Raw genomic sequence first — 24,661 nt, 5'->3', positions numbered from 1 at the left:
ATAGAATCGATCGCAAGTCTGGCGTGATGAACATGACGCCACTCCTTGCTCTTGCACGTGTATATTTAGAGGAAATTCTGGTCAACTGGAAGCCTTGCTTTTTTGACAACGCCGAGATATGATGCCGTTCGCAACAACAAATCCACGCTTTACTTCAGCGCGCAGAGAAGAAACCCGTCTGAAATAAAATAAAATCAAGGAGCTGACACCGTGCAGCATAACTAAAGCGCCCTCGGCATTTGATTTCTTAGTCATACGGTTGCGCTCATTGCAATGAGGAGTGAAGCAACCACGCGAGACAAAGGTTGTTGGACTCACGCACAGTATGTGGCTTCAGTGCAGGTCTTGAACGCGCCGTCCAACGAACCGCGGCTGATGTTACGCGAAATCTTCCCGGAACATCAAGGGATTTGCTACGCTACGGCGCGAAGGAGGTTCAACACACGAACGCGGATACATCCAAGCCGTCGATATTTTGTTTTTTCTCAAGTCAATTGCGGCTCTTCGAAAATGACTTTCACAACAGGGCATTCCGTGGCTCCTCTATGAAGCTGGCATTTGGCTTTGTGGCTTTGTATAGCGCCGTCGTTCGTGCAAATTGCAGAGCACAATCGCCGATGAGCCACCGACGAGCTGGTAGGCAGCCAGGTGGTGAGTCGGCGCCAACAATTGCCCAAGCTCTGCAGCCCTCTATATTAAGGTGTCTTCAGCCACTTTAATGAGTGTATACGTGTGGGAGGAAACTGGAGCACGTGGGGGGGGGGGGGGGGGGAGGATTCCCACATGTGCGAGGGGACAGCACTCTATCCCGTACAGAAGAGACAGCTGATGTTAGTTCGTGCTTTGCTGTGCCGCCTTCTCCTAGCAAGCCCGGGGTATGGCACCCTGACACCCAGAGGAAGGGAAGTTTTGCAAAAGTTGTGCGATCCATCAACCCTTTGCTTCCACATTGCTGGATTACGGCCGTGCGTCGCCACTGCCCGGCAAATGTCACCATGTGGTCAACGTACAGCCCTGCAATGTCTTGCTCATGCCACTGATGATGGTAAGGTCCTCCAATAGAAGGAGCCCTAGAGAGCCCCTCTGATAGGATGTTTGGCCTACTCTTCCACGCCGGCCAGACGTCTTGGATGATGTGCGAGTACGCCACACGTCACATTATCACACATCACCCGACAATCGATTAACACAGTGCGAAAGAAGGTTAACATACTAACTGTGGTGTAGTGTTATCCATTTATAACCGCTGGGTGGACAGAGGAGAGGATTTAAGAAACTCGGCACCACTAAATTTCGATTTGAAGCTTTCGTGACTGCAAGGATTCATCTTCTTTGGTTCTTTCGGTAAAGTCACGTAGAATGAGAATAAAATAATAAAATAACGCAACGCAAGCGTTGTGGCCGAAACGTCGTGAGAATTTTATTGTGTTATTTTATTATTTTATTCTCATTCGGCACCACTATTTTAACTGCCACGCCGGGAGATAGAATGGACGAACCCCCAGTGTATCACGAGTTCAGTGCGCTGACCATTTACACCAGGGGTCCCCCAACCCTCGGGCCACGGACCGGTCCCGGTACCAGTCCATGACCCGTTATGAACCGGGCCGCACAGCAGCAGGAGGTGAGAGCGGTGAGTCCGCACGTGGCCCGCCCATTATTTTATTATTTACCACTTCCGTCCGCGCCTCTTTCCCGCACTGCGCACTTGTCTATTGTTTATTGTTACTCAGCCACAATGAGTAACAATAAACTCGCTGGAGCGCTTCTTTGAAAAGGGGGAAAGACTCAATGATGAACCCCTCCACCCCCCCCCCGGTCCGTGAAAAAATTGTCTTCCACAAAACCGGTCCCTGGTGGCCAAAAAGGTTGGGGACCGCTGATTTACACCACACGGCAGCATCCGTGCTTTAACGGAGGAGAGAGATTTAAAAAAAAAACGTCAGCACCATCGCATGTTGGCTCTAGCTCCGACTTTGGATTCTCTACTTTTTTTTGTTTGCTCTTGAAAAGAGTAAAATTAAAAGTTGAAGTTGGACTACATTATTTGACTCGGGCGTTTTGACCTCAACACAAGGCACGCGACCGTCTCCCCCAATCCGCATCCACCCCGTGCTTGTGGCGGTGGTGCTTTGGCTTGAGAGCGGCGTGTCTCGGTTAAACCGTTCAACAGAGAGTTGACAGAGCAGCGGTCGGTTATGGGCCCACATTGTGGCAGACATCTCGCGCGCGCGTGAGACTGATCTCCGCGGCTTAAAATAAAACTCCCCTTAATAATGTCGTGATCAAAGCAGCCTTCGCAACATTGCCGCACTTCACAGAGACATTCATTTCTGGCAGTCCAACGCACGCGCGCGCAACATCACACTGTGTGTGTTTTTTTTATGAGATGTCTTTCAACTTATCAAGCCAGAGATGCATTTACTAATTTATTCAGTGTCGTGCTTTTATTTGCTTGTCATTGTCACCCACCCCCCCCCTCCCCAACACCCACTTGACATAGCTTCGTGGGAATGATCGGCAAATGAATTGAAATATCAATTTGAGAACGATAACCTGCAGGTCGCATTGTAGGGTCGGAGGTGCAACACTGCGGTGACCTTCTCACGCCCTCAAAATGAGTTTTTGGCCTAATCTTCCACGCTGGCAAGACATCTTTGGAAGAGGTGGGAGTTGCCCACACTTTACCCCACTGCACGCGACCTGCTGCTCGACTAGCTGCGATGCATCCATTAATACTGCAGGGCATAGAATGCGATTAAAAAAAAACAGATACAGTTAATATAGTAACGCAATATACTTTAGTTTTAGTACATTTTTACAAAGGCTTATTTTCATAACAATCATATCTAACATTGTATTATGTGGCCGATGGATACCTACTGCGGGCAGTGTTGGAGCAGCATGCAATATAAGCCAGGAGAACAGTTGGTTCCCAGCCTCTGCGAACATCAGCGGCAATTATGATGTCTTTGCTGGCCTTATTCACCCTGACGTCCCTCTCCCCTCCCGCCATGGCCCTTCACCAATGCGCATTGACCAGCGTGGTGAAGTATAGTCAAGCGACCGTCAACAAATGACGTGGCATGTGGAAAGTCTTCATCAAGCAGTGGATCGACTGAGGGCTGTGGATTATTGTCAATATCGGGCTGACCAAATAATTTAGATGCAGGAATCGGGTGATTCTGTAAGCACCGCTTTGTTAAGAACGTTTTGTTTGCTATTTGCAGCCACGGCTTATGCGCGAACGTTTCCACGCACGTGCAATGACGACATCATCATTGCAATCGCAGGTTGTGCAGTCTTTCGGTGTCCACGGTGGCTATGAGATGTTGACTACCTCGCCTCGCATGCAGGAGGTCGTGGGTTCGACCCCACCCCCTAACGACTGCTGTATATTTGGAGTTTTGCGCCTTCTCCCCGTGGTCACGTGGACTTTTTTTCCTCCGAGTCCTCCAGGGGTTTTCTCTACACATTTAGAAGCATGCGTTTGGTGCATATGTGGCTGCTATGCATTCCCGCGTGACAAGCCACTCCATTGAGCTATCATTTGTGGCAAGGTCGCTCGTGAAAAAGAGCTACATGGCTCAGTGGGCCTTACCTGGTAAAGTTTTTTTTATTTTAATGCTTAGATTTAGTTTAGTCTAGTCCCAACGCTTTCACGAACTCACGCTGATGCATCCCACTTGTGTACTGCAAGGCATCTGCAGCTCGCTTCCGCGGGGATTAAAGTAAATAATTAGGGCATCAACCTGAGCGCGGCGAGACGATGAGAAAATGCCCGTCGATGTATCCTTCACAGCTTGCCGCTAATTTTCTAAACCGGCACGTAACCACTGTGCAAGTACAAGACAAATCCCTCCGTGAAGCTCAAGACCGTAATCCTTCACTCAGTGTGCAGTTGCTTTAAAAATGAAAGCGCATTTCTACCGAACTGCTTTTTGGGTTTAGTTTATTGTCCTTCCTCCCCCACCCCCCCCCCCCCCCCAAAACCTCCGATTAGCACGGTTGGCTACGTAATAAGTTCAACATACGTACGTGCAAAGCATTGCATTGCGGTAAAGGTGTAGCCGTGAAACTGCCTGCTTACACCATCGGCTGAAAGGTCTTGGAAGACGTGGGAATACCCATGCTTTTACCCCAGAACACGCGACCTACCGATCGACCAACTGTGATACACAAATGTATGCCACTGCGTTTGACAGAGGCGGTGCGGGATACACAGCAAAACCTTCTCGATTGTTTCAATGGTCGAACCGGCGGATCTTTGATTTGCAAGTCCAGTTGCGCTAACGCGATGCCGACTTCCCCGGATCGTTTTGTGGAAGACGCAGAAATGAACCTCCGTTTATCTTCTACCATTTCTGCCGATTACATCTGTAATGACAGTAGAGCCTGCATGAGGTGTGAGGGAACTAGTGGCCACGGGAGGGAATGACAGGGGAGTCAGCTGTGAGTGCGAAGGGACTGGTGGCTACGGGAATGTTCGAGAAGGGGGCGTGGTCAGGTGACGGAAGAGGCCGGTGGAGTCTGCCGGTGGAGCGAGCATCCAGAGTCAGCAAGAAGGTTCGGGAAGGGGGCGTGGCCTCGTGTTGGTATATAAGGGGGAGATGCGCGGGAGACTCGGGGCTGTTGCGGTGGGGGTCTCCGCCTGATGTCAAGTGAACGTGTCTTCAATAAAGTGACATCTCAAGAGAAGTGTGTCAAGTCGTCATTACACATCCATTCCGTGTGGTGGTGGTGGTGGAAGTGCTTTTGCCCGAAAAATATACGGCAATCCGTAGCGCGTTCATCAGCATCGCGCAAAAAAAAACACGTTAATCCTCTCGTCTTCGGCACTGTCTGAGGGAGTATAATCGCTCCGGGGAACATTGCCGAGTAATATTCTCTGGCGGAAGTCTTGGCACAATGCTCGTTTGAAAAAACAACAAGTGTAGCTGGAGGGCCATGTTTACACGCTCAAAATGCCGTGTTCTCTTCGTTAGGGCAGCTGGAGAATTTGGTGATGTGGAGCATGGTGTGATCACACGAGGGGTGGTGAAGCCCTTGGTGCTCATCACTCTCCACGTGGCTGGTGGGGTGCTATCTGAATTAAGCCCACGTTAGGGGGTCGGTGAAGGAACTGAGCACAATTAATACGAAGCAAATGTGGCCATGTGATAACCTTTAAAGATAGAAATAACGAGCGGCTAATGAAACGCTGAGCAGTTGGGAAGCTTTCTCGCCGTCTAGTGCTGTTAGGCGTCACAGATTAGTAGTGTGGTGCTGTCGAATGCAGTGCGATGCTCAGCCAGAGTAAGGGATATTACAGATTAATTATTTATCGATAACGTGCACCGATAAGAGAGGGAGAGATGCAAGATTATTATTTTGTTCGCTTTTAGAAATGGCAATATTCATCGAAGCAGCATCTCCGTCGCAAAGGGGGGGGGGGGGTGGAATCTGAAAAAGCAATAAACTTCCACAATTGGAAAAAAGCTAATTTATTTTGGAGTGCACACATCCTGTTGTGCATTCGAAACATATGAGATCACAAACAGACAAGGTGGGGAAGCTACACGTAGATAAGGGAGAGGAACAGATATAATGGATTGGATGAAAACCTCCAATATAAACGATATAATATGGCAGCCAGCAATAAGACCATTTGTGATAAATGCTACCGTTTCTCTGTCTATTGTGATGACTATGACAAAAGAAAAACAGTTAAAGGCCTGCAGTCAGCTGAAAAAGCTGAACGTTATTTGCAGTCCATACACACAGCAGTGTATGTTTGAGCTACTCTTTGTTTTTTTTCGGTAAAGTCACGTAGGTAAAATAAAATAAAATAACTACATAAAATCACGACGTTTCGGAGGCAACACAAGCTTCCGTCTTCAGGTGGAACAGTCACAGCAGAATAGCTGTACCAAGTGGGGAGCTCTTGAGACGACCGGGATTATATATACAGGTTAAGAGGGGGGGAGGAGCCAGAAAGGGACGTGGGTGGGGTGGAGGGCTGAGTTAAGCCGCCTTTTGTTATGCTGCAGGGGGTGTTTGGGGGGAGCGATGGCGCGCTGCACGAAAGCAATTACAACCCCATTTTTGTTGGACAGCAATGGAAATGGCTGTACAATTATAAGGCAGCTAAAGTTTGACATACAACCCACTGAGAGTAATGGAAATGGCTGTACAATTATAAGGCAGCTAACGTTTGACTTGGTTTATAACATCTTTCCAATGGTTGCTCAATTTGAAACCATCCTCTCGGTTGAAGTTGTGTCTATGTTTGTATATCTGGATGGCTTCATGGACAAATCTTTGGTAATAACCGGGAGGTTTGCATAATACTTTGGTATCGGAGAAAACAATCTCATGAGAACCCGCTGTGTTGAGACAATGATCAGCCACGGCCGAAGAATTCGTTCTGCCGTGTTTCAAATCTGATTTGTGCTCGCGGATTTGGTCAGAAATATGTCGTTTTGTCTCCCCGATACAGCAGTCACCACAGGTACAACTCACGGCAGAACGAATTATTCGGCCGTGGCTGATCATTGTTTCAACACAGCGGGTTCTCATGACATTATTTTCTCCGATACCAAAGTACTATGCAAACCTCCTGGTTATTACCAAAGATTTGTCCATGAAGCCATCCAGATATACAAACATAGACACAACTTCAACCGAGAGGATGGTTTTTTATTAAGCAACCACTGGAAAGATGTTATAAACCAAGTCAAACGTTAGCTGCTTTATAATTGTACAGCCATTTCCATTACTCTCAGTGGGTTGTGTGTCAAACTTTAGCTGCCTTATAGAATTGTACAGCCATTTCCATTACTCTCAGTGGGTTGTATGTCAAACTTTAGCTGCCTTATAATTGTACAGCCATTTCCATTGCTTTCTAACAAAAAAAATGGGGTTGTAATTGCTTTCGTGCAGCGCGCCATCGCTCCCCCCAAACACCCCCTGCAGCATAACAAAAGGCGGCTTAACTCAGCCCTCCACCCCACCCACGTCCCTTTCTGTCTCCTCCCCCCCCCCCTCTTAACCTGTATATAATCCCGGTCGTCTCAAGAGCTCCCTACTTGGTACAGCTATTCTGCTGTGACTGTTCCACCTGAAGACGGAAGCTCGTGTTGCCTCCGAAACGTCGTAATTTTATTTAGTTGTTTTCTTTTATTTTATTTTACCTACGTGACTTTACCGAAAAAAACAAAGAGTATGAATCCTTGCAGTCACGAAAGCTTCAAATCTAGAATCATGTGTGAGCTTATTCTTAGTTTTTTTCGGTAAAGTCACGTTGAAGAGAAACAACAAAATAACAAAATATATATAAAACAATAAAAAATTCTCATATATATATTTTGTTGTTTCTCTTCAACGTGACTTTACCGAAAAAACTAAGAATATGAATTACTGCAGTCACGAAAGCTTTAAATCATGTGTGAGCTGTTACGAACTTTCGATGGCAGAAGATCCCTGGGACACTGCAGGGTTTTATTTTCTACTGTTCTTCACGTGACTTTGGGTTGGTGTGTGGAAAATGTTAAATTGTCATTCAAACCCTACGTGGCTTAATGTTTTAACTTCACGTGTTTAGAGCGCAGTACGATAAATGCAACTTATAACCTGGAATAAATGCGAAATGTCCAATAAAGGGACACTTTTATTACGGTGTATTTCCTTTACACTGAATGTGACACGTAGTTGTAGGCTTTCGCGACCAATATTCATAATTAAGGTTTTTTTGTGTTAGATCGCCTAAGTATAAATTCGTGTTTGACCCGCCACCACCCGACACAGCCAACCGGAAAGGTTTGTCACGCAAACAACGCGCCAATTAGATACTACATCAGCCCACTGGTGTGTTGGAGAGTGAATGCACAACATTTACAATTTGAGTACACTGTTTCGCTGGTAATTACATCCAGCATCATCGGGCTGCACGTTACTTGCAATTTCACACTCACGTCATTGCACACGTGTAGCTAACTTCAATGCGACACAATTGTTAGAGTAAGGAAACGTAAATAGTTATGGCTATAATTATTATTTATCAATTTTTAGTCCCACTTATCCAGGTGAGTGGGGGTTGTAGTAGAGTGCTACTGCGTATCACTTTGTTGGTGAAGTTAACAGTAATTGATATACGGAAATACTCATTATGCCATAAGAATGTGGAATTTCCATGACTGGTTTAGGGATATAAACAGGATATAAACATAGGAGATGAGCACTACCCCCATCCACAATTGAGCAGGAAATCAGTAACTTATTTTACATTTCCTGCAAAATGTTTTACTTTCTCTCAAGTGTAACCACTTAAAAAGTATACACAATACGAAAAATGCAACCGAAACTACTCTGTGACAAATAATACATTGGGTCATAGCAAATGAGCATTCAGAAGGGGTTGCGGGAAAAACGCCGTCAATGTTTCTAACTTTTCACTTGAGTCAAACCAATCACGAAACCCTCATTGCCATTCACTCGCTACGTCGTCACTGAACTCCAACCTGGTTCGCTCTGGGGGAGCTGAAGGGAGCCGAGTTCACCTCGCCCCCCCCCCCCCCATCTATACATTCTCATAGTACGATGTTCTTCACTAATTATAAGGGGGGAGAGGGGTAGTGGTTGGAGCGCTAACCCGGCGAGCCGCGTTCGATGCAACATCACCAAAAACCGTGCCATATTTTAAGGCGAATTTAAGTCTGCTCTTCACTATTTTGCTGGAAATAACTATACCGTTAATCTCAGCGTTCTTCACTCAACTTCAGAGGGGGGGCCACTTTCGCCGATAAGACATCAGCGGTGCGAGGGCCGCCACATGTGTGAAACCATTGGGGGTTTGACAGCAGCACGATGATGATGATGGGGGGGGGGGGGGGTTGTTGTCACGTGTTGTGTATTGTTGGGGGCCGCACGTCAGGGGCCGCCCTAAAGGCCACCAGGGGCCGTCAGTGGCCCGAGGGCCTTGCAGTGACGAACGCTGCTCGAGCACAATGAAGCAATGGGCACTACAGCCTTTCCTCACATGAATAGGGGGCGTGGGTGTGAGAGCTGGAACAAAATCCAAGACGGACAACATCGGATTGTATCGTGACTCATTCTGTATTGTGTTTAACCTTTGTTTAAAGTTGTGTTTAACAATGACACCCTCCCCTTCTCCTTGAGCCGTATGCCTTTATTTAAACAAGGTCATACTGCACTTTTGCCTCGACTTAAGGAAAACATTGTTCTCCGGTAACCATGGTACTTTGGATGACGTGGCAAAAAAAAGACCCCAGCAATGTAGCAACCAAAAAAAATAAGCACAACATTTTCGAGTCATGCCACTCCTCATTCTCCATTCGCAATAACCGTATGAGTATAAATCATATTTTAGGCACGGGGCTTACAAAATCACCCCCCACCTGAGTATTTACATGCCCCCCTCACCTTGAAGCAAGGGCGTCCTAAGACAGATGTGTTCAAGGGCGCTTTATAAATTTAAATTCTTAGCATAATTATTTCTTGAGAGTTGCTGCTGCTGCTGCACCTCCGATCTGAACACGTGCGCGCTGCCATGTGAGCCTCTAGACCAGAGGAGCACCCAAAAGCCCCCCCCCCCCATCTTCTCACGGCTGCTCAGGTGGATTTAATGAAAACCAAACATCTATTGCTGGCACAATTCCACTTAATAAAGGAACGGCACTTTATAATGGAAAAAAAGCACGCACACATACACGCATGGACCCTCAACAGGGATTGATTTGACAAAGTGCTCCATATTATATAATGCTATGCTAAACTAATTTAATCACTTCCAGGATTCACTATGATATTACTCGGCTTTGCCACTCTAAAGGCACTCAATAGACAGCATTCCCCCCCTCCCCCCCAAAAAGTTATTTTTCATGCAAATGAAAAGTAGGAATGTCAACATTTATCGTCTTGCAACAATTGCCTGAATACAACTAATGGTGATTTCCGTGTGCTTAATGGATTAGCAGGTGGAGGTTTTTTTTTTATAAATCTTCCAAAATTCAGCCATGAGATTATTTTATGGCCCATAACCTCTCACATGGAAACCTTGGATGCAATTAAGTTGTCAACAAGAAGATAACGAGTGAGCAACAATGAAATCGTCACGCCCTTGGATGCGTTGCTTGCTCATGAGATTTGCGATCTGTCTACGATAATAGCAAATTAAATGGTATTAATGCAAGCGTTATTCAAATAAACGCCAGCATTAGATATCCCATGGTTTTAAAGAGTGGCTGCTCTTTTTCGTAATGATAGTCAAAATTGGACGTGTTCATTTTAGCCTGTGACGTCCCAGCAAATAGGACTCTCAGTAAGACGATTCACCTTCCCGGTCTCATCCAAAATAGACTGCAGGTCTGATGAATGAGAACCACTTCGCCCCCCAACTCCCCACCACCACCACCACTCCTCCACTCGCTGGCGCTACCGTAGGGCCCAGACTGAGGTCAAACACCCAACTCTCTCTCGAGCTAAATCAGATGTAGCCTTTTAATGAGCAAGCTGCCAGACGTGGCCAGCAGTTTAACATAGGGATGGCCTTGCGGACTAGTAATAAGATAACAACATAATGCATCGCCCAGCGTTAGCCAGAGGCGGGGGAAAAAACCTTTACTCGCAATGGCAATTCGTGGAAACGATTTTATTTATTGAGACAAAAAATGAGATAATGTCAAAGTATTCATGTTCACATAATGAGCGTCCGTCAGATAGTAACGCAGTCTCTCAGACTATCACCCCGACAACCTTTTTCACATTCTCAAATACTGCAACATTGGTGGGGTTTTTTTTCATTGTAGCAATTGCATTAACATTTAATCCAACCGATGTCAAGGATAACTTGTTATAGGTTGCATTGCAGACCGAATATATTTAGCGAACAAATAAAGTGAAACTAAATGCTTCCCATTGCCCATGACAACATAAGTACGAAGAAATACATCAAATCATTCTGCCAGTGCCTCTGATGGATTTCTCAAATATAATGATAGGGCAAGCCTTCACACACAAGTTCCAAGCTGGCAGCAGTGAATCACTCGGGACAACATTGTCCTGTAGTGTCTGCCTATAACACTCTGTTACGTTGCCAAGAGACACATTTGTGTTTATCCTTTTTTCGTTTTACCACCGTGGATATTTGACAGCTGGTTAGCATATGTGCGTGGGGCGGAGTTGTGGTGCACGGGCACGCGCCGTAACGGGTACTGCAAGATCCGACCGTGTCCGTCCAGTGCTCGCCAAGCCGCATTGGCTTGCCGTTTGCCCAACGAATACATTATGAGGTCGCATTCATTGCACAGACAAAGGGGCCGTCCTTAAATGACGTCACGCACCTAGGGGGGGTGGGTCTGACGTTTTGTGACGCCGTGTGACGAAGGGTGGGGGGGGTCAAAAATCCTCCAAAATCGCGTGACGTCATTTATGGACGGCCCCAAAAGTGCTTGCCACAAATTAACCACAATACCTCGCTGATGTCGTCAAGGAGCGTAAACCATAATCACGCCAACTCCGGTCATCATCGCAGCAGCAGCGGATTTTGGCGAGCCATCGAACAAAGTTGGTGACCACGTCGGGCGCTTTCAGTTGCGCTTCTGCGGCCGTCTGGAACGCTCTTCCCCGAGATATTAGGAAGCCACTGGAGCTACGCACTTTTAAATCATCCGAATTGAAAACTAATTTCTTTCGAACTGCTGTTTGTGTTTAGTTTGTTGTCCTTCCCCTGCACCTCCAATTATAACGGTTGGCTGCGTACGGTGCGAAAGAAGTTCGACATACACATGCATACAAGCACGCTGCACGATAAACTCGGCCTGGGCCATGGCTGACAACAGTGACAAGCGAGGTCTAAACTGGTCCTAGCCAGAGCCACCTCCTCCCCCCTCCAACCTCCAACCATCCCCCCAAGTCCATCAACCAGCCCTGACCAACGTGGTGAAGTATGGTCAAACAACCTGCATGGCTGACATGGCCTTCTAGCAGTGTGTTGACGAAGGGCCGTTAATGGGTGTATTATGTTTAACGTGTGCGTGTATGTACTAGTGCATAATACACACCTTTGTAAATGTGCTTTACCCATTGAATTGTGTATCCTTATTTAATTATATTATGTATCCTTATTTTATTATTTGCTTCCCCAGCGAGCATCCCTCAAACTCTCTCTCTCCCTTGATTTAAAAAACAGCCCTCCTGCGCCACGTTGTAGCAAATCGCCCACAGATGTTGGCAGCCTCTCTGCAGCCCGTCACTTGTGTGTGGTGGCAGCACTAAAGAGAGCGGTCGTGGCAAGCTGGCGGGGTTGGGTGGTGGGGGGGGTCACAAAAATGGAAGCTTCCTCACACCCCCCCCCCCCAACATGCATCATTGAGTCTTCACGCTGTAGAAAACCAGCCGCATTGATCAAGGGTTACCCAAAAACACTTGGAAGACCCAAACCAGAGCAAAAAAAAGGGCCGCTTGCCAAGGCTGCTTGCTAACGCATTTGCCGTGAGAGGTACTGCCGTACTGTTAATTAAATCAGCCCGAAGACAAACTTGCAGTTGAAGAGCGTTGCGTTAATCCACGCGTGTGCACGATTTTTCTTCTTCATCATCATCCTCCTCCTCCTCGATCACTCCACTGCAGCCATTCCCTATGGGTGACCTCCTTCCCACCCCACTCGAAACACGACCTTCGCTGCCTCAGAGAAGTTGCGTGTCTCTCTCTCTCTTTTCAGTCGCCGGCAGTGGTTTCCGTCGCTTCCTGTTCACGCTGACCCAGCGCTGATCACAGCACTGCCGATTAAATCCCCCATTGTGCGCGCATTATTTACAATGTTTGCGTCGACGCCTTATTTGCAAGTGCCCTCCACCCTCCACCCTCCTCCCCCTCCTCCTTCCCCCACCCCTAATATGCGTTAAATCACGGAACGGCTCATTCCGTAATTGGCTCAGTTTCGCTCCCCCCCCCCCCCCTTCAGGGGATTCATTCGTTGACTTCCGAGTGCTCTCAGTACTCGGAGACCATTTGGGAGATATATTACACCTATAAACCTATAAAATATGTTTAAAAACAAAAAAAGGCGAAACAACAGCCGTATATGCGATGGAAATCACCAATTGAATGCAAACGAAGTCACAACGAATACTGTGTACCGCAATCGCTTTTTTTACTTGAACTTACGATGTTGCTATTTGACACGGGGCGCTATTTTACATGATAATGTAATGATGGCGTCCATGAAGTGTATTTTTTGGGAAATGCTTTGAAGGTGGCATTGGGTTGTTTTTTTCCCCAATCGCTACACCAAGGCTCCAAGCTATGAGAATGCAGCGCCACACATTACATCAGCCAGCAAAGAACAATAGCTACACAGTGGCATGCGTCTCTCCCACCAATGTAATCGTCACAGTGATGGTCACAGTGAGCGTTTGCAACACAAAAGGAGATCGTTCCATCTCATACCAATATAGCCTTTTCTCCCGTAAGGCTTGTTGTGTACTTTTGGGGGGGGGGGGGGGGAAACAACAAGCGTATTTATTCCCTACAGAGCATATATATAAATATACCGTATGTCATATTCGGAGATAACTTCTCTTTACAAAAAACTCTACATAGTGAAGATATTAATTTTATATCTATTGTTTTGATACGTGAAAGATAAAGGTACAGCCCTGTCATCAAAAGGGCCTCTCCGGAGGGAGCTCTAGAGAGAGTCTCTTTTGGTGATATCTTGGCCTCCTCTTGCACACTGGCCAGACTTCACGGGTAAGGTGGGAGCACCCACTCTTTATCCCACCACGCACGACCCACTGATGAACTAAATGTGGCTGTAAGCATTTAGACTGACCGGGTGGACAGAGGCGGCGCGATTTCAGATTTTGAAAATGTTGTGCTCAAAGATCAAACCGGCGACCTCTGAATTGCAAGTCCAAGAGTGCTGCCCGTTACATCGTGGCAGCATCCCCAGCATCACCACGAATATCGTTATACATTTTAATTTGCGGAACCGTAGAGGGTGGCGATCGAGTGATAGAGGTAACCGCTTCATCGGCTCTGTGGTTTGTGCAAATGCGCTCTGAATTCGGAAACCTGAATTAAATTGTGAGCCACGACCAACGCCAGTGGCAGAGTGAGGCCCGAACTGGTCCTGGAGCCTCCCTATCCCCTGCGTCGTGCGAACTCATTCATTGTACCGTGGCGACCTGAGTCTCAAGACCCCAACTAAGTTCAACATCAGTGGCGAGTGTTGTCTGAATCGGTCCTGAGGATCCTTCCCCTACTTCCTCAATTAAAGTGCATTAACAAGTAAGCACTGCTAGGTTTGGTAACAAACAACCCTCACATAACTGAGATGGCATGGAGATGCATCTGTCTGACAGTGGATGGACATTGGACTGACAATGAATGAAATATTTGCTTTAAAAAGGTAGAGCATTGATAAACACAAGCGAGGCAGAAACTAAAATAATAATAATGCCAACCGTTTTTTTTTTACGACCATTTAAGTACTGCTCATCTCTTAAATATTAAGCTAACACAAAACTACGCTCTAAAAAAAACAACTCCAATGTCCGCACTGGCACGATTTTTTTACTTGGATCGCGCCCAGGAAAAAAAAAATTCTCAATGACCAAATCACCCGTCGTCAAACACACTCTGAGCCACCTTGTTCAAAGCAGAACAAAGACGCGGTGACAGCTTCTGTCATTGTTGTCGCCGTCTTTGTACTTTCTCTCCGGGAGTTATGCGCGGAGGAGAGAGCCGCGGCGAAGTAGAGGATCGCGATAGCGCATTGCAGAGACAGCCTTTTGTGTTTCGACAAACGAGGCACGTTACCTGTGGTTCAATTCTACAAAGGGGAGGGCACCCCCCATTATTCAACACGTAGGCTTTCGCGACCAATATTATCGCTAACAGAGAGGGGGGGTGGGGGTTGGGTTAGATCGACAACTCTGGCTATCGCCTGATGAAGCTGGTTGTTGTAATCACCAGCGAAAACGTCGGACTCGAATTGTAAATGTTGTCGTGGGCTTACTCTCCAGCCAGGGTTCTGTCTTGGGGTGAAGCAGAGAAAGCTACTCAATAGCATCCGGCATGGTGTGGCTTGTTGCGGCCTTATGCTCCACAGCGAGCTAAGGGTAGTAAGCAAGTTACTCTCCAACACACCGGTGTGCTGAACGAGTCACTAATTGGTGTGCATTGTTTACGTGACACACCTTACTAATTGGCTGTGTCGAGTGGTGGCGGGTTTGACGACACATTTATATTTACGCGATCTAACCCAACATTTATTTTTATTATGCACCCCCATTTTATTGGAGGTGTGGAGGGGGGGGTGGTGGCTGGAGAGGGTTGAAATGTTAACTACCTCGCTTGGTATGCAGGAGGTCGTGGGTTCGATCCCAACCTTGACGCCTGCTGTATATATTTGGAGTTTGCACGTCTCTTTCCCCCATGGTCGCGTGGATATTTCTCCGGATCCTCTGGTTTTCTCCTTTACATTTAGAAACGTGCTCTTAGAGTATTTGTGCTGCTGTAAATTTCCACGTGATAAATCATTTCGTTGAGCTATCATTTGTGGCCAAGTCGGTTTTGAAAAAAAATGTGTCACGTTTACAAAAGAGAAATAGTTCACTACTTTAGCCCACCGGTGTGTTGAAGAGTGAATCAACATCATTTACATGGAGGGTTACGACACGTTTATAAATAACGCGATCTAACCCAAAAACCTTTATTATGAATAATATTGGTCGCGAAAGCCTACGTGTTAAAGTATAATCATTATAATTACCACTACAGTACCCTCATTTGCTTCCAGCTTGCATGTTCATTCCCGTCTGATGATGAGTTTCTGCATCATTTACAGAAGGTGTTGGGATTGGTTTAGAGGCGACGATTTCCTGCCTTCTGCCTGCTAATGCCCACGGGCCTCAACACAGATGACGGCTCAGCTCAGTGGCACAAGAATTAGCCTCCAGGACCATTTGGCCACTCCAGTGCATGAGCACCACATTCGTTCTGACCGGTGCAACTAAATATACGCTTAAAATATAATTTGCATCGTAATTTTCTACAGGGACCAGAATGTGCCGTTCACGGTGTCGAAGCTGTAAGTTGGCAGAGCTGCTGCCTAATAATCAAATGCACAACTACTTTAGCATTGTGTATATATATATCAGCCAAATTACAGCTGGGAGGATTATGTTTAAACACCATCATGAACGACCTTGGTCCATCCACCGCTGGGATAAAGGCACCCGCAAGCCGCCATCACCTCGCACCATCCAACAACGAACCCCAACACCCCGCCCGCGAGCGGATTTCGTCGCTCCATCTCCTTAGTGGGGGTTCCTCTGGGACGAGTTCAATTCCTTTGTGGCCACCTCTCCGTCATTATTCTTGACCGCTGGCCTGACGTGCAATTAAAGAATAAATAAATAAAAACAGCACCGCAGTAGAAAGCTGCTTCAGCATACAACTAATAATAAGCAGCAACCTAATAACAAGGTCCCACGCCAGTGGTTTTTGAAATTGGTGAGATGTCTTAAACACTTTTGGGGGGGGGGGGGGTGGGCTCACGTGTCCCCAGCAGAGTGGTGAAGCCTACGACTCTGAGCATTGAACAAAAAAATATCTACATCTTACGCCAGCGTATGATACGGTGATTTAACATTTTAAACTTATTAATTTCACCATCTCACGTCTAACCCGGTGTCAGACAAAGAAGTGTAAAATGGCAACAGTAACAGCAACGCGCGCTACATTTATACCCTCCTTGACCCTGTACTCGCAGAATCAGCCTGTGCGTTGAATTGAATTTTACGCTTCTTGACTACGGTGGTGCAGTACGAAGCAGCCTCTCGTGTGTGTGCAGAGAGCGGTGGTGCAACAGTTAGCTACAAACCCGGCAAACCGAGTTCGATTCCTGCTCACGCCAACACCAACCGGTGACGATTATCCAAATTGGTCCTGGGCCTCCCCTAGTTCGACTCAGCCTCAAATGAGTACCTGGTACAGTGTGTAAACATCGCCATTAGGGAGACAAAGGCGGCCAGGGCGTGGTGCTGGCCACCCACCCCCTCGTGTGCCGTGCCGACCTTCATAGGTGCTGCTCGCTAACAGCACTTGCCCCTACAGTCTGTCGAGACTGTACGGGTTCGCACACAACGGGTAGGAAGGCCCCGGGACCAGTTCGGATGTCACTCCGCCACTGATCTTCGTCGCGGCTCAGAAATGAACTTCGGTTTGCCGGTTTCCGAGGAGCATGAACCATCGCGCGAGGGGAGGTCGTCCTCGCGGCGGATTTTGACTGCCATCGAACAAAGACGGTCGCCGCACCGCGCGCTTTCAGATGCGCCTCTGCGGCCATCGGGAACATTCTTGCTTACGATATTCGGAAGACACTGAAGCTATGCACCTCCAAAACACATAGATTGAAAACTAATTTCTTTAGGACTGCTTTTAACATATTCTTGGTTCTTTCGGTAAAGTCACGTAGAAGGGAAACAATAAAATAATAAAAATATAAAACAATAAAATTATCACGACGTTTCGACTGCAACACAAGCAATCATCATGAGGTGTGAAAACCACAGCAAGAAAATTTGAAAAAAGTGGCGGGTTTTTTTACGTTAGTACCACGGACAGCGACTTTGTCCGTGGTGTGACCGTAAGCACATTGTCCTTGCAATCCAGATGTCGCCAGTTCGATCTCTTTACACAGCTGTTTGAACAATGGGCAAGTTTCAAAAATTCCTCACCTTTGTCCACCCAACAGCATGAGTGGATACACCGCAGTTAGTCGACCTGCAGGCTACATTTGGTCGAATAAAGTGTGGGTACTCCCACCTCTTCTTTGTCTTCAGTTTAATGGCCTTCCCCGCACCTATGATTAGCATGGTTGGTTACGTATGGTGCGAAAGAAGTTCAACGTACATACATTAAAAGACAAATTGTCTGGCACGGAAAGAGCAGGCCAAAATATTCTCTAGAGCAGGGCTCGACAATCAAAATAACAAGAATAAATATTTATTTCGAATTCGGTGAAAAAAAACAATCAATATTTCAGGAGCTGCAATGCACTGTAGTGAATGCCAAATGGCGGTCCTGAATTTTAAAAAAACGTCACGAAGCAGTCCTCGAAGAAAGCCGAGGGTTGCCAACCCCTGGCCTAGAATGACTCTCTGCAGTGGAGGCCCGTCCACCGGCAGCTTTCCATGAGTAAGCAATTGCAGTGCTGCACCTTTACCGTTTCATTATGGTGCCAAGAGGGCATTAAAAACCCATGAGCGTGGAGAGGTCAGCAGGGATTATGCACAAGCAGCCCCTGCCTTTGTCGATCGAGAGTAGTGCTGTGAATGTGTTGGGTGGCTTTAAGTGCATTTGGTCACATCACTTTGGCAGCTCTATTCAAATCCATCCAAGACCGTGGCTACTGCATTCCACGTACACAACTGACGATCGTAAAATGCCGAACCGAACGCGTCTTTTTTTTTTTTAGACAAAAAAATCCAGAAGAAGCCATACCCAGTAACTCTTCATCAAAGCCTGACCTACCGAGAACATTTGAGGATGGTCTATGAAAAGACAAAGGACCAGGAGGAACTCGATACAGAAACTTCTGGACACGAGTTGGCACGCAGGCACACACACACACACATTCTCTGTGCTGTTAACTTTGACTTATTGTACTCAACAGGAGAGCAGTGTGCTCACATTTGGGCTGAGAGTTGCCACACCAAGCAACTGGACATCGTCTTCAACACCTCAACGAGGAATGTCACCAGCACACTAAATTCAATACATTTCACGCTGGCTATCAGCACCATCAAATATCTCCTCTCCTCCTAAACATCTGCAGACAGCAAAGAACGTTCCATGAATGCAAGCCAATCTAAGTCTGCCCATCCATGGAGATCTACAAAAATCTACCAAATCACCACCTGAAATTGCGCAAATATTTTTTTTTCTTTCAGCCCAGCCGATGCCTTTGTAAAATGCGAGTTTAATCGGCTCAGAGAAACGGCGACAGATTTGGTACGAGCACAAATATCCCAAAACGAGTCCATTCCGCGAAAAATAAACCTCAGAGATAGAACGTAACTCAACAAACAACGGTTCGCATTAAACCGAATACGCACGTCTCACAGCGCACCCACCGCCCACTGTGACCTTCACAGGTGGCAGTTCAAAGAGAAGCCCCCCGCGTGAGATTCCCGAAACTCTGACCAGGCCATCGAGTGCACAGCAAACCACGGTGAATCTCCGAAAATGCATTGGAAGCATTGAAGCAATCCACCGCACATCCACCGGAGCTATTTCCTGGCCAAATGATTTTAAGACGTAGATTTATGAGTTGATATTCATGAAGCCGTACACGAGCAAGAGAGATATGATCATGAACCCATAGACAATGGATGTGGCACAGTTGTTTATGCTTTCATTGATATTTGCCTCTTTGCTGTACTATATTGTACTTCTTTTACTTTTGGTATTTCAGTGACCCATGTTGCTCTTGCAAAACGAGACTCATCCTGGTCTCTCGGGTTCTCGCCGGGTCAAACAAATAAACTTGAACGTGAACCTGGATGGTCATTGCATTGGGAGCACAGGGCTGCCCATATGAGCTTCGGCATGCGTGCGTCTTCAGACCACGCTGAACTTCATTTTCATCCCCCCCCCCCCACTTACCTCCCCCCTCCCCTACCCTAGCGAATCATACTTGCAGTCTCCCGCACATAAAAGCAGTCCTGCCGTTTATTAAGCGGTTGATCCTCTACACTAGGGGTCCCCAACCCCCGGGCCGCGGACCGATACCGATACCGGTCCGTGTCCTGTTAGGAACCGGGCCGCACAGCAGCAGGAGGTGAGAGCGGTGAGTCCGCGCGTGGCCCGTCCATTATTTTATTATTTACCACTTCCGTCCGCGCCTCTTTCCCGCACTGCGCACTTGTCTCAGTCACAGTGTTGGTAAAGCCCACAAGCTCTAACCCCAGTAGCCAGAATGAGTAACAAACAAACGTCGCTGGAGAGCTTCTTTGAACATGGGGAAAGACTCAATGATGAACCCCCCCCAAATCCGTGAAAAAAATTGTCTTCCACGAAACCGGTCCCTGGTGCCAAAAAGGTTGGGGACCGCTGCTCTACGCATCGAATGGTCTGGGCCATCGCGCCTACTGCCTGCCGCAGTGGGGGGGGGGGGGGAGCACGACGTTTCATCGCCCAGCCACACTTCCACCTGTCTTCACGATGTTGACTGCAGCGTTTCGGGCACAAACGCAACGGGACAAACGCTGGTCACCAACCGCTGCCTGCACCTCTCAATGTGTGTCGCCTGTGCTGGTGCCTTTCGTAGGCAAGGTTTTAATGGAAATCCATTGCTCTCACGGAGGTCCTCCGCCTCCAATCCATGCGCGATGCCGAGTTTGAGAACGACCCTGATGTTTTGTGAGTGACAGAGGTTATGGGCATTGTCGCCGCATAATTTTGCATGCGGTCCAGAGACTTTTGACAGACTGTTGTCTAAATTTTGATTTAAACTAAGACTCTTGTCTGTGACTTTTCTTTGCATCGTGACCCAGCCGTTGTAAACTTAAAGCACGCTGAATACATTTGCAAAAATGTTTGTTTATACGGAGTCCATTTCCAATGCAATTCAACGTTTCCCCACCGATATCTGTCTAGTTTACAAGCTGGTTTCACAAACAAAAAAATCAATAAGTACTAAGGCTGTTTGTTTACAAACAAAATGCATGCTTTCGTTTTTAAATTGCAGGTTTTGCAAACCAAATGCTTTTTTTGAATGTAACATCACGTTCGTTCCACGGAACACCATGTATTCAACTAGGGCCTTGAGACATGAAATTCATTTTTTTAATATATATGAGGACATCACGGTGCTCGACCAATATTTGTGCACGCTACACACTGCCGTGTAACAGAATCAGACGGGAGTTGTTGTACACTATACTTTTGTTTTATTTTTTTCGCAATGGGACCACCTGAAGCCGAAGCTCGCTGCAAACGCAGCATCTATTATTGTGCACAAGCGCCTTCACGATGACGATAATTATGAATAACCACTCGGAACCAGCGGGGTTCCAAGCTACACTGTTGGAATCACGATTTGGACGTTGCGTCTACTCGTCTGCTGCTCTCTGATTCTGAGAGGCCCTTGTCTTCCATTGCCCGCTGTTATGAATCTATCTATTGTGTATGATAAAAAATATAAAATGTGTTGCATCCAATTTGTACTATACGTTAGACACACGTTTGTAAAAAAAAATGTTTTACAAAAATTTCCAGATTCGACGTGAGCTGGAAATTTCCATCAGAGCAGTTCGGCCACATTTTTTTTACGGATTTTTGTTTTTATTTTTGTAATCTTGATTCATAATACAGGCTTTGTTTGGTTAGATCGCGTAAATATATAAATGTGTAGTTAAACCCGCCACCACCGACACAGCCAATTAGTAAGGTTTGTCACGTAAACAAAGCATGCCAATGCGTTACTAGTACAGCACACACTGTTGTGTCGGAGAGTAACTCTACAACATTTACAATTCGAGCACGACGTTTCGCCAAGAAATTACAACCGGCATCATCAGGTGGCTGCTAGATTTGTATCGTGATTCTTGAATCATCATGCGGAATGGGTCCCATTCCACAAAACAACCCCACAGCAAATCAGAGGCCGGGGTGGAAGTGGCGATGGGAATGGGGGGGGGGGGCCCAAACGATGTGACGTCATCACTCACACCCCCATCCAATGCCTTGAGTTGACAAAACGAGGCCCTATCCATGTCATAGACGCATACACGTGTCTTAGTAGGGTTTTTTTTTATTTTACCATGTAAGGCCCACTGAGCTATATAGAGCTCTCCTTCAGAAGCGACCTGGTTATCACAAATGATAGCCCAATGGAAGTGTCTTATCGTCGTTTGGAAATTTAGAGCAGCCAAATACTCTAACCACGTGATATTCGTCCTAAATGTGGACGGGGGGGAACCGGAGGACCCGAATCTACGCGACCGCGGGGAGAGAGAGAGATAGACGCAAACTCAAAATATGCAGGCGTCAGGGTCAAGATCGAACCCACGACCTCCTGTATACCAGGCGAGGTATTTAACATCTCGCAACGTGGTGTATGTGACAGATTTTTAGTGACCCTCCATAGTACCGCTAAACCAAAGACAGATTTATGTTGATGGTAGTTCTAATGGTCATTATAAATGATGACGATGGTGATGGCAATGAAAGTTAATGATGATTGATGATTATGATGATGATGATGATACAATTAGTGATAGTGGTTTCAATAATGGTGATGATAAATGAAGATGATGAATTATGAAATGACAAAAATTCTGGCACTGCTGCTGTACCAAGCCACACAAATCTCTATTCTCTGGCGATCCACCAAATCACGTGGTGCAGCATTGAATTACATTGCACAATTCATCTTAACCATTGGCCGCAACATGGCAGTCCCGAGAGGCAATAGGTAGTCTATCTAACATCCGCAGCGGGATCTAGAATCACCACAACCATGGCCACCCCGTCCTGTTTCTCACGCAGACGCCGGGAAGACATCGCAGGCCGCACATGGGGCATCTCATTGCGTACAGAGGATACATGTGGCTCTAACGCAAGCAACATTGGCACCTTTGCCCACAAACTAGTTTGTGGGAGTGAGCTGGTCGCTTTCGCGCACTGCCCGAATTCACTCTGCGCATGCAGCGCGAGATACGCTCCGTTCCAAAGTGCGCCGGGCCTATTTCATCCTCTGCTCAAACAGTTCCACTGAAATAGTTAAATGTTCTCCCGTGAGACATGCCAATCTAAATCAGTCTGACAGGCCATCCCTGGAGTGCCAGCTGTTCTCAGCTATTAATGCCTTAATTAGCTTGTTTCAGCCTCCACTGATCACCAATTCCCTCCCTGGGGAAGCATGCGGCAGCATTAAACGAAGAAGGCCTATCATTTGCATTTCATGGATATTACAGCAAGGTTAAAGAAGCTCCAAAGTCATGAGGCTGCAGAAAACAAAAGTAAGACGGAAAGCGGACGAAGCACTAAGAAGCAATCTTTAAACAATTCTGCGATTGCTAATAATGATGATGATGGTAATGATCAAATAAAAAATGGAGATATACTCTGAACGATGTGGCGACAAGATCGACACGGCGGACTTGCGCATGCTGCGTCGTAACTGCTCTCCGATGTGTTTACGGTTTACGGGATGTACCTTGGCACGTGGTTGTTCGGCGCGGTGTCTGACATTTCGCTCCGCGCGCTGGCAGCGTCTTCTTCAGGAACGTCTCATTGTGATTCAGTTCATGAAGAAGCTCCCACCACGTGGAACGGCGCCGCGTTCTTCGTTGCCGGGCGGCGTGGCACGGGGCAGGACGAGTGCGCCAAGCGTTTGTGCTTCGCCACCGTGGGCGTCGAGGTGGCGAGATGTTAACTCCCTCGCCTGGGATACAGGAGGTCGCCGGTTAGATCCCGACCCTGACGCCTGTATATTTGGAGTTTGCATGTCCCTCTCTCCGTGGTTGCGTGGACTTTTCTCCGAGTCCTCCGGTTTTTATCCCCACATTTTAAATCAACACGTGTGTTTAGAGTATTTTTGCTGCTATAAATTTCCATTTCATTGAGCTATCATTTGTGGCCAGGTGGCTTCTGAAAAAAGAGCTACATTGCTCAGTGAGCCTTACCTGGTAAAATAACAAAAAAATATTTACACGTTTTAAGTTTCCGATTCTTAAGGGCTGGTCTAAAGACATACGTGTATCAAAGTGAAAGGTTCCAGGGCTTTTGCCACGGCAGGGCAGATAATTATGAGACAATTAAAATAATTGGAAATTCAGTCTGTGGGTTGGGATTTTAAAAATGGATCACTGTGATATTTGAGAAATACAGCACGCAAAAGCAATGATGCCATTCCACCCACTCCCTTTGGAAGTTGATTAACTTAATTTAGAATGAGCACACTCTTCTCGAATCCTCGTTAATTCTTATTTAATTAGTTTTGTAATAAAAACAAGCATTGGATTATATCAAATTTTTGAATCGAATGATATTATATTATTAGTACACATTGAAGTACAGAAACGCGATTAAACCGTTCCTGGGGAATATGTGATACATTAAAGACTGTTAGACAAACGTCCATTACAATTGTTGCTAGGAAACAGTTTAGGCCTGCTAACTGTCCCCCCCCCCCCAAAATCATTATTTTGAGTCAGGCAAAAAACGAATACAGATTTGTGTTAATCTGCTGATAATTTAAGCGTTCTCTTTCCTAAGAATAAATGAGTAAATACACATTGGTATTAATTAACCGCCATAAATGAACAACATTTCAACAGTCTCCAGCGAAATCTCATCCTTGAAGCCAATTTGTTTCAGAAAACCTGCTTTGGCTCAAATTCTCAGGGGGCTTGCAAAGCACAAGAGGGACATTAAGCAGTTAATGGCTTCAGCAATAGGCTATGAATGTCATTAATAAAATGTTAACATTAACTGTTTTTATAACCTAGTTGCAGTTGTATTATCACTTTTGCATGTATTTTTTATATATAATATTTGCATTTGTGGTGAGCATAACGGAAGGAAGTAACTGCTTTCGTGTCCGCATTAAATGTTTCTTGGACTGGCATCCAATGAACAATGTATC

At 46.4% G+C, this 24,661-nt stretch overlaps 1 long non-coding RNA gene across 1 annotated transcript in view; it reads right to left on the bottom strand.

Moving 5' to 3' along the window:
- The window catches only part of LOC142924318 (uncharacterized), a 45,786-nt gene extending 22,000 nt beyond the window's left edge, over window positions 1-23,786 (bottom strand). The window contains exon 1 of the long non-coding RNA XR_012941511.1: window positions 23,231-23,786. This is a non-coding gene — a long non-coding RNA (uncharacterized LOC142924318). The remainder of the gene's footprint in view (window positions 1-23,230) is intronic.
- Window positions 23,787-24,661: the final 875 nt, after the last annotated feature.

The sequence above is a fragment of the Petromyzon marinus genome, chromosome 12, assembly GCF_048934315.1.
Source record: "Petromyzon marinus isolate PM22_M1 ecotype Great Lakes invasive population chromosome 12, UKy_Petmar_22M1.pri1.0, whole genome shotgun sequence".
Taxonomy (NCBI): Eukaryota; Metazoa; Chordata; class Hyperoartia; order Petromyzontiformes; family Petromyzontidae; genus Petromyzon; species Petromyzon marinus.
Note: the sequence above shows the minus strand (reverse complement) of the source record. Positions and strands in the feature narration are given on the sequence as shown.